The sequence below is a fragment of the Salmo salar genome, chromosome 25, assembly GCF_965601325.2.
Source record: "Salmo salar chromosome 25, fSalSal1, whole genome shotgun sequence".
Lineage (NCBI taxonomy): Eukaryota > Metazoa > Chordata > Actinopteri > Salmoniformes > Salmonidae > Salmo > Salmo salar.
This window is the reverse complement of record NC_138315.1, coordinates 37,651,152-37,660,664: the sequence shown is the minus strand read 5'-3', so window position 1 is coordinate 37,660,664 and position 9,513 is coordinate 37,651,152.

Genomic DNA, 9,513 nt, shown 5'->3' with positions numbered 1-9,513 from the left:
TATACAACATACGATAGTACCCTACCATCCCTAGGAATCTGCACAACTGGCGGTGAGTCGTGGGAGCAGGAAAAGCAACAATTGCTTCCACTTTGCCAGTTACTGGGCGCACTTGACCTCATCCCACCTGCTTCCCTATGTAAGTCACAGTAGCCTCCCAAAATCACACTTGACCAAATTGAGGGATAAAGAAGAATTCTCCAACCACCGAAACACCCTTTTCAAGGTGACGAGATGATCAGACCAAGTAGACGAATGAATCACCACATGGTCAAGGTAAGCAGTACAATTTGGCACATCCGCGAACACAATGTTAATTAGGCGCTGAAAAGTAGCAGGTGCAATATACATTCCAAAGGGCATCACGTTATATTGTACGAAGTTATCAGGCGTCACGAAAGCCGAGATGTCAGAAGCTCGTGAGGTCAGAGGCACCTGCCAATAACCTTTAAGCAAATCTAACTTACTAACGTAAACAGCAGAGCCAAGTCTATCAATGCAGTCATCTAAGCGAGGTAGAGGAAAATAATCAGACTTTGTAACAGCATTTACGTGGCGATAGTTCGTACATAAGTGGGACGTACCGTCAGGCTTAGGAACGAGAATACACAGGGAACTCCAGGAACTATTGCTGGGTTTTGCCATGTCATTCTGTAATAAATAAGCTACCTCACTTTTCATTGCCTCCCTTTTCTTAGCGTTAACCCGGTATAGATGCTGACGTATAGGAGCAGCGTTCCCCACATCTACGTCATGTTCCAAGATGGACGTGCAACCTGGAACGTCCTGAAACACATTGAGAAAACTATTTATCAATAGGATAAGATCATTAGTTTGATCGTTATCCAAATGTTCCATTTGAGAGGGTAACTTTTTCAGCATCTCTGAATTACATAAGCGTTCACACTGCTGTAACGTATGGTGTAACTCCAACCTGTCCTCCTTATCCTCCTCTAGGTCCCAGCCAGGCTTCAGCACCCCCGCAGCCACACTGGAGACGGCGGGCTGGACCGGCTTACCTGAGGAGCTGTCTGGAGAGTCACGCATATAATAGGATTTCAGCATGTTAGCATAACACACATGGGAAGAACGCCTACGATCTGGGGTCTTTATCAGATAATTGGTGTCACTGAGTTCCTTTTACACAAGATATGGCCCAGAAAACATGCTGACAGAGATGAGCCAGGGATTGGCAGCAGAACTAAAACTTTATCCTCTGGTGCAAAAGAACGGCCAACAGCCTCTTCATCATAATGTAATTTCATGCGTTTTGAGACGAGGAGAGAGACTTTTGGGCTAACGCACATGCGGCGTGCAGTCTCTCCCGCATCTTACTGACATAATCCAACACATTTTTAGGGGTGCTACTGGGTGTAGGAGATAGGATATGCTCCTTCAAAACTTTTAGCAGACCCCACGCGGTGTGTCCAAACACAAGGTCAGCAGGGCTGAACCCTAAGGACTCTTGTATTGTTTCCCTGATAGCAAATAGGACAAAGGGCACCCCCTCATCCCAATCGGTACTGGTATCCATGCAATACTTGCGTGGCATCGCCTTTAGCGTCTGATGCCAGCGTTCGAAGGCCCCTTTACTCTCCGGATGATATGGACTGGAGACCTGATGGGAAATACAAAGCATCTTTAACCTGTTGGGGCTAGGGGGCAGTATTTGCACGGCCGGATAAAAAACGTGCCCGATTTAATCTGGTTACTACTCCTGCCCAGAAACTAGAATATGCATATAATTAGTAGATTTGGATAGGACCACTCTAAAGTTTCTAAAACTGTTTGAATGGTGTCTGTGAGTATAACAGAACTCATATGGCAGGCCAAAACCTGTGAAGATTCCATGCAGGAAGTGCCCTGTCTGACAATTTGTTGTCCTTCTAGGTTATCTCTATCAAAAATACAGCATCTCTGCTGTAACGTGACATTTTCTAAGGCTTCCATTGGCTCTCGGAAGGCGCCAGAAAGTGGAATGAGAGCTCTGCAGTCTCTGGGCTAAGTACAGCAGCTATGTTTCTTACTGGCCTGCCTGGGAACAATGACACTGGAGATGTGCGTTCATGTGAATTCTCCATTTTGTTCTTTCAGTCTTTGAACGAATACAACGTCGCCCGTTGGAATATTATCGCTATTTTATGAGAAAAATTGCATAAAAATTGATTTTAAACAGCGTTTGACATGCTTCGAAGTACGGTAATGGAATATTTTGCATTTTTTTGTCACGAAATGCGCCCGTGCGTCACCCTTCGGATAGTTACCTGAATGAACGAACAAAACGGAGCTATTTCAATATAACTATGGATTATTTCGAACCAAAACAACATTTGTTGTTGAAGTAGAAGTCCTGGGAGTGCATTCTGACGAAGAACAGCAAAGGTAATCCAATTTTTCTTATAGTAAATCTGAGTTTGGTGAGGGCCAAACTTGGTGAGTGTCAAATTAGCTAGCCGTGATGGCCGGGCTATCTACTCAGAATATTGCAAAATGTGCTTTCGCCGAAAAGCTATTTTAAAATCTGACACCGCGATTGCATAAAGGAGTTCTGTATCTATAATTCTTAAAATAATTGTTATGTATTTTGTAAACGTTTATCGTGAGTAATTTTGTAAATTTACCGGAAGTTTGCGGTGGGTATGCTAGTTCTGAACATCACATGCTAATGTAAAAAGCTGTTTTTTTTATAAATATGAACTTGATTGAACAAAACATGGATGTATTGTATAACATAATGTCCTAGGAGTGTCATCTGATGAAGATCATCAAAGGTTAGTGCTGCATTTAGCTGTGGTTTTGGTTTTTGTGACATATATGCATGCTTTGAAAATGGCTGTGTGATTATTTTTGGCAGGGTACTCTCCTGACATAATCTAATGTTTTGCTTTCGCTGTAAAGCCTTTTTGAAATCGGACAATGTGGTTAGATTAACGAGAGTCTTGTCTTTAAAATGGTGTAAAATAGTCATATGTTTGAGAAATTGAAGTTATAGCGTCCCACCTTGCCCAGGGAGGTTAACCTCTCTAGGCTAGGCGGGACGAATTCGTCCCACCTACGTAACAGCCACTGCTATCCAGTGGCGCGATTTTCAAAACCTTAAAAATCCTATTACTTCAATTTCTCAAACATATGACTATTTTACAGCCATTTAAAGACAAGACTCTCGTTAATCTAACCACACTGTCCGATTTCAAAAAGGCTTTACAACGAAAGCAAAACATTAGATTATGTCAGCAGAGTACCAAATCCCAAAGGCGGGGGCGGTCGGGGTCACGCGCATAAGCTAGTGTCTCTTGATGGGCCACTTGAGAAAGGCGATAATGTGTTTCAGCCTGGGGCTGGAATGACGACATTCTGTTTTTTCCCGGGCTCTGAGCGCCTATGGACGACGTGGGAAGTGTCACGTTAGAGCAGAGATCCTTAGTAAATGATAGAGATGGAAAAGAAGTTCAACAAATGGTCAGACAGGCCACTTCCTGTAAAGGAATCTCTCAGGTTTTGACCTGCCATTTGAGTTCTGTTATACTCACAGACACCATTCAAACAGTTTTAGAAAATTTAGGGTGTTTTCTATCCATATGTAATAAGTATATGCATATTCTAGTTACTGAGTAGGAGTGGTAACCAGATTAAATCGGGTATGTTTTTTATCCAGCCGTGTCAATGCTGCCCCCTAGCCCTAACAGGTTAACACATTTGAGAACAGTTTTGACACAAAGTTAGTTCCCTGATCAGCTTGGATTACTTTAGGGAGGCCAAACGTAGAAAAAAACTTCACTACTGCCTTCACCACAGTCTTAGCCATTATAGTATGGAGAGGGATAGCCTCTGGGTACTGAGTAGCACTGCACATTATTGTTAGTGAGAACTAGTTATCTGACCTGGTTTTCGGCAACGGACCTACACAATCAATTAGCACTTGTTCAAATGGTTCCCCCACCACAGGAATCGGGCAGAGAGGCACACAAGGAACTGTTTGATTCGATTTCCCAGCAAGTTGACATACATGACATGTTTTACAAAATTGGACAACGTTAGACTTCAAACATGGCCAGAAGAAATGTCAAAGGACTCGGTTATAAGTCTTCGTGATCCCCAGCACCTGCTGTCGGAATGGTTTAGGAACAACCACTTGAAACACTACACTCCAGTCATTAAACCATCTCTCCACACACAGTATTCAATTATAGTTTTATTATAGCCTTATAATTACCTAATACATTTCAACAGGTTATATGGTTTCTGAGTGAAATCATTTAGTCAAACCTTTAATCATATCATTTCCATTCCACCCCTGTAATATGACATGCGAGCCACACTATGTTTCAGGGAACGATGGTAAAGCATCAGTAACCACTACTGACTGCGCCGCCCCGGTGTCTCGTAAGATTTGTATGGGCTTTTGATCAGCTTGTTCTCCAGTTAAGGAAACACAACCGGCAGAGATAAACAGAGCATAGATAGGATCCGGTTTCCCAAATGCTGAATCAATAAGTCGGTCCAACGGACGAGCCAAAGACTAGACTAAACCCACGCTTTTTAATTTAGGGGATGGTGATAGGGACTGTTTCGGTTTATTTATTATAACCGGGCAGTCCGCAATTACGTGACCCTTTTGGTGACAGTAAAGAAATTCATGGATTTCGTGCGAAGGCTTAGGGTCGTCGGAGGAAAAGCGACTCGAACGAGCCACTGATGACGTTATCGTTCGGCTTTCAAAACAAGGCGCACCCATCACAGTCTTGTGTGTCAGACCGTACTCATCTGCCAACACTGCTGCCTGGGCCAGTGTCACCACTTTCTGTTCATTTAAATAAACTACAATTCTATCAGGCAGGTTGCTTTTAAAATCCTCCAACAGCATCAACTCCTGAATATCAGCAAAGGTGTTAGCTTTGCTGGCTGAACACCAGCGATTAAACAGAGACTTTGTGTCCCTAGCAAACTCAACATAAGTACGGTGAGAGGGTTTTTTGTTGTTCCTGAAGTGCTGCCTATAAGCTTCAGGCACCAACTCATAAGCCCGCAACACGTTTTTTTTAAACTATATCGTACTGTAAACTGTCTTCCAGGGAGAGAGCAGCTACTACTTCCTGGGCTTTCCCAGACAATTTACATTGCAACAGGAGCGGCCAAACCTCGAGTGCCCAATGCAGTGTAGCGGCCACACGCAAAAACGCAGAGAAATAGGAATCAACTTCCGACTCCTGAAATGGAGGGACTAACGCAATATTTTTACTTACATCGAATTGGCTTGATGATGGGCAGGTTGTGGAGTCCCACTGGATCCAGCGTCTAGCTCCAGTTGTCGGATCCTCACCTCCTTGTCGGCTTTTATTTCCATTTTCTTCATTTCTAAATCAAACTCCATCTGTCTAATGTGCTCTTTATCTTTTTTCGCCATTTCCAAATGGGCCAGCCTCACCTTTAGCCTAGCGATTCGAAGCAATCAATCAATCAATCAAATGTATTTATAAAGCCCTTCTTACATCAGCTGATGTCACAAAGTGCTGTACAGAAACCCAGCCTAAAACCCCAAACAGCAAGCAATGCAGGTGTAGAAGCACGATGAAGGGTCGAATCGGGGCAATGTAAAGAGCAACCCCTTCCTCCGCGCTGTCCTCCTACTTGGCATCGGAAGGGCTACTCGTCTCCTCTCCTGAAGCCTCCCTCAGAGAGGATTTAAAAAAAAATGTTATCCCTCCGACAGACAAATAATTTGTCTAATATAATAAGCATTCTGTCTATGAATTACTTAAAAATAAACACAAACAGATCAACTATTGCTATTGCTGCTATCTCTTCATATTTCCACTTTTCAGAACTAACTTTATCTGTGATAACTCTCTCAAATTTTGAACCAGCTCCTTCTCCCACCAAAAAAACGCACATGTGACATCAAGCTCCAAATAAGGGTATAGAAGGGCTTCCCCCATGAGAGCGCACATTGCAGTTAGCCAGATAAAATAAAGATATAAAATAATCACAATTGTTTTAGGTAGAAAAGTACACCTTTATTGACTCAAAACCGATAGTACTTTTGAAATAGCGCATTCGGCCATACGCTTTCAACAAAACAAAGAATTTGTACACATTTCGCGGATTCCTGATTCACTTGTTTACTGACAACAGAGCAGAACAAGAGGTACACAATGATACGTCTCAGGTCTCGTGACCCGTTATTGCAACTGTCTGAGATCTGCATTACAGGGAGAGAGAGTGGGACAGGGCAAACTCAACCAAACTAGTTTCAATGTATGGAATCACTTGGGAATTTCTGGATTTTAGGTAAACTGCACCTTCAAGCCCCTCTGCAGTATGTGGGATAAGGACAGATAGCTTACACTTCACGCAGATTGCCTTTTTAGGTCATGATTCCAGTCTACCACTTAGCTTTTACGTCAACTGACGTTATTCTGTCATCCTGTTGGCAAGGGTTTAAAACATATATATGAATAAATATATGTATTGTTATGTTTGAAAACACTCGTCATCTGCTTTCAGTGTTAGGGCTCACCTCACCCACCTGGGTTTCCAAGATTCCACAGCCACAAAGTCAAAATGTATGGTACATATTTGGTGTTAGTTTAAGGTTAGGGTGAGGCATAAGGTTAGCAGTGTAGTTAAGGTTAGGGTTAGGTATAAAATACATTTTTAAGAACTTAAATAGTAGAAAGATGCCGGGTTTAGCCATAATTAGGACGTTGTGGCTGTGGTAACTAGTGATGACCACCCTCCTGCCACACCCTCACCTGACCATTTAACCTATGTCACATGACCTAACCTTACCCAACCCCTCATGTGTCCTTGGAAGATTTCAATTGCCTACTGCTCGCGTCCTCTCTCCTCTCTTTCTCAAAACTCATTGGATGAGAAAGTCAGAGGTATCTCCCCTCTGACCTTCTCCTCCAATGGTTTTGAGAAGGAGATGAGAAAGGAGTGAGGACACAAGAAGTAAGCAACTTAGATCTTCCCCGTGTCACCCATCTCCTTTATCCCTCCTTCCTCTCCTTTCTTTACCAAGCATGCGTTCCCCCAGTGAGGAAGAAGTGAAGCGAGACGTTTTACTTCGCCCAAAATCTTTCCATGAAAATAAGCCCACATTGTGAGGATTCTTTTGTTATTACCTTCAGATCTGCTGACTGATAAGCAGCCAGTTAAAAGGGAAGTTCAACACAGCAAAGGAAGTAATAGCCAATGCCTAGGCCTCATCATTTGGCCCAAAATAAGGTTAATAATGATATTATTTACAGACAGAACCTTAAAGGGCTTTGCATTTGATAGAGACAATATAAAAACCAAGGTACAAGTAATATGATTCAAGTTTAGACATAAAGATTAAAGAGATTGAACAGGATCGTAAGCACTTACAATTTCTTTTACATATTGTACCAACTGGGATTCATAACATATACATGTTGCAGTACGTAACGTATCATACGAAATGGATGACGTTGAACACAATTGGTCACAATCTTCAGTGACCAGTTTTCGCTCGTGAGCTACTTTTAAGACTACTGGCTGAAATAGCACAACACCTTTATAACACATATTTAAAGGTAGACAAATAACAGCAAGAACTAACACCTTTCAAATGCGAGGCTCAACTTTTCCACTGATTTGGTGCCCTGGATACCATGCTGTGAACAGATTGAAGCGAACCTGTGCAGATACTGTGCAAAGTCTTGCATCTCGTTCATCTCAATATCTGCGGAGCTGCTCGTGGCAACGTCATTTCGCTGAGTCTACCTTTAACAATTGTATGTTCAATATAAGTCCAGAGATGAGAATGTCATTAACAGTGTGTACATTATTTTTCACTTTCACCCATTATGACAAACAGCTAGGAAATATGCTTTCGTGACACAGCTACGCAAACATTTCAAAACACATCTCTTGACCCCATCGTAAAAGGTTATGTGACCCGTCTCCTGCGCTGTCAACTGCAGATGTGTCCATCATCTATGATTGGCGTAGAATCCAGTTTTCACCAACCCAATGAGGCATTTTCCACATTTCCTTCATGGATGGATCTGTGATTAAAAAAAACCCAGAAAGGAGAGAAGGACAGGAAGCCATTTTAGAAACAGATTATGAAACTACCCTTCAGACTGATGTGTTAGTTACGCTTTTATTAAGCAGAAAGGTCATTGCCTTATTTTCTGCCCTCTGGTATGTCAATGTTGCCTAGTAACATACTGTTTCACCAATCCAATGAGAGTGTTAGTGTCTGGAGAGCAGAGGAGACCAGTCAGATACATTGACTACAGTGAGGTCCACCTTCTCTAGGGTTACATTACAGGTCATGAGGCTGTCTGCGTCCGTCACACTCAGGTTTGAAGTTGGTCTTAGGTGTTGGTCTTACCTTGTATCCCTGTACACTGACTCGGTCCCAGTACGGTCTTACCTCGTATCCCTGTACACTGACTCGGTACCGGTATGGTTTTACCTCGTATCCCTGTACACTGACTCGGTCCCAGTACGGTCTTACCTCGTATCCCTGTACACTGACTCGGTCCCGGTACAGTCTTACCTCATATCCCTGTACACTGATTCGGTACCTGTACTCCTTGTATATAGCCAATATACAGTGTAAGTATTCAGACCCCTTGACTTTTTCCACATTTTGTTACATTACAGCCTCATTCTAAAATAGATAAAATAAATAAAAATCCTCATCAATCTACACACAATACCCCATAATGAAATGTGGGGTATTAACATTAGAAATGTTAAACAGAAATACTTTATTTACATACAGTTGAAGTCTGAAGTTTACATACACTTAGGTTGGAATCATTAAAACTCGTTTTTTAAACACTCCACAAATTTCTTGTTAACAAACTAGAGTTTTGGCAAGTCGGTTAGGACATCTACTTTGTGCATGACACAAGTAATTTTTACAACAATTGTTTACAGACAGATTATTTCACTTACAATTCACTGTATCACATTTCCAGGTTAACTTCTTTGGGCTAAGGGGCAGTATTTTGACATCTGGATGAAAAACGTCCCACCTCGCCCAGACAGGTTAAAATAAGTCCCAATCTGCAGACCTGAATCCCATTGAAAACTTCTGGAATGTGATCAAGAGGAAGATGGATGGTCACAAGCCATCAAACAAAGCCAAGCTGTTTGAATTTTTGCGCCAGGAGTGGTATAAAGTCACCCAACGTCAATGTGAAAGACTGGTGGAGAGCATGCCAAGACACATGAACGCTGTGATTGAAAATCAGGGTTATTCCACCAAATATTGATTTCTGAACGATTTCTTCCTAAGTTAAAACATTAGTATTGTGTTGTTTAAAAATCAATATGAACTTATTGTCTTTGCATTATTCGCTGTCTGACAACACTGCATCTTTCTTGTTATTTTGATCAGTTTTCTGCAAATAAATGCTCTAAATACACCCACTCCTCCACCGCAGGTCTGACTCTGGTGCCAGGACCAGTTGGTAACCCAAAACACACTGAAAGGGTGACAGGTTAGTAGAGGAGTGACGGAGTGAGTTC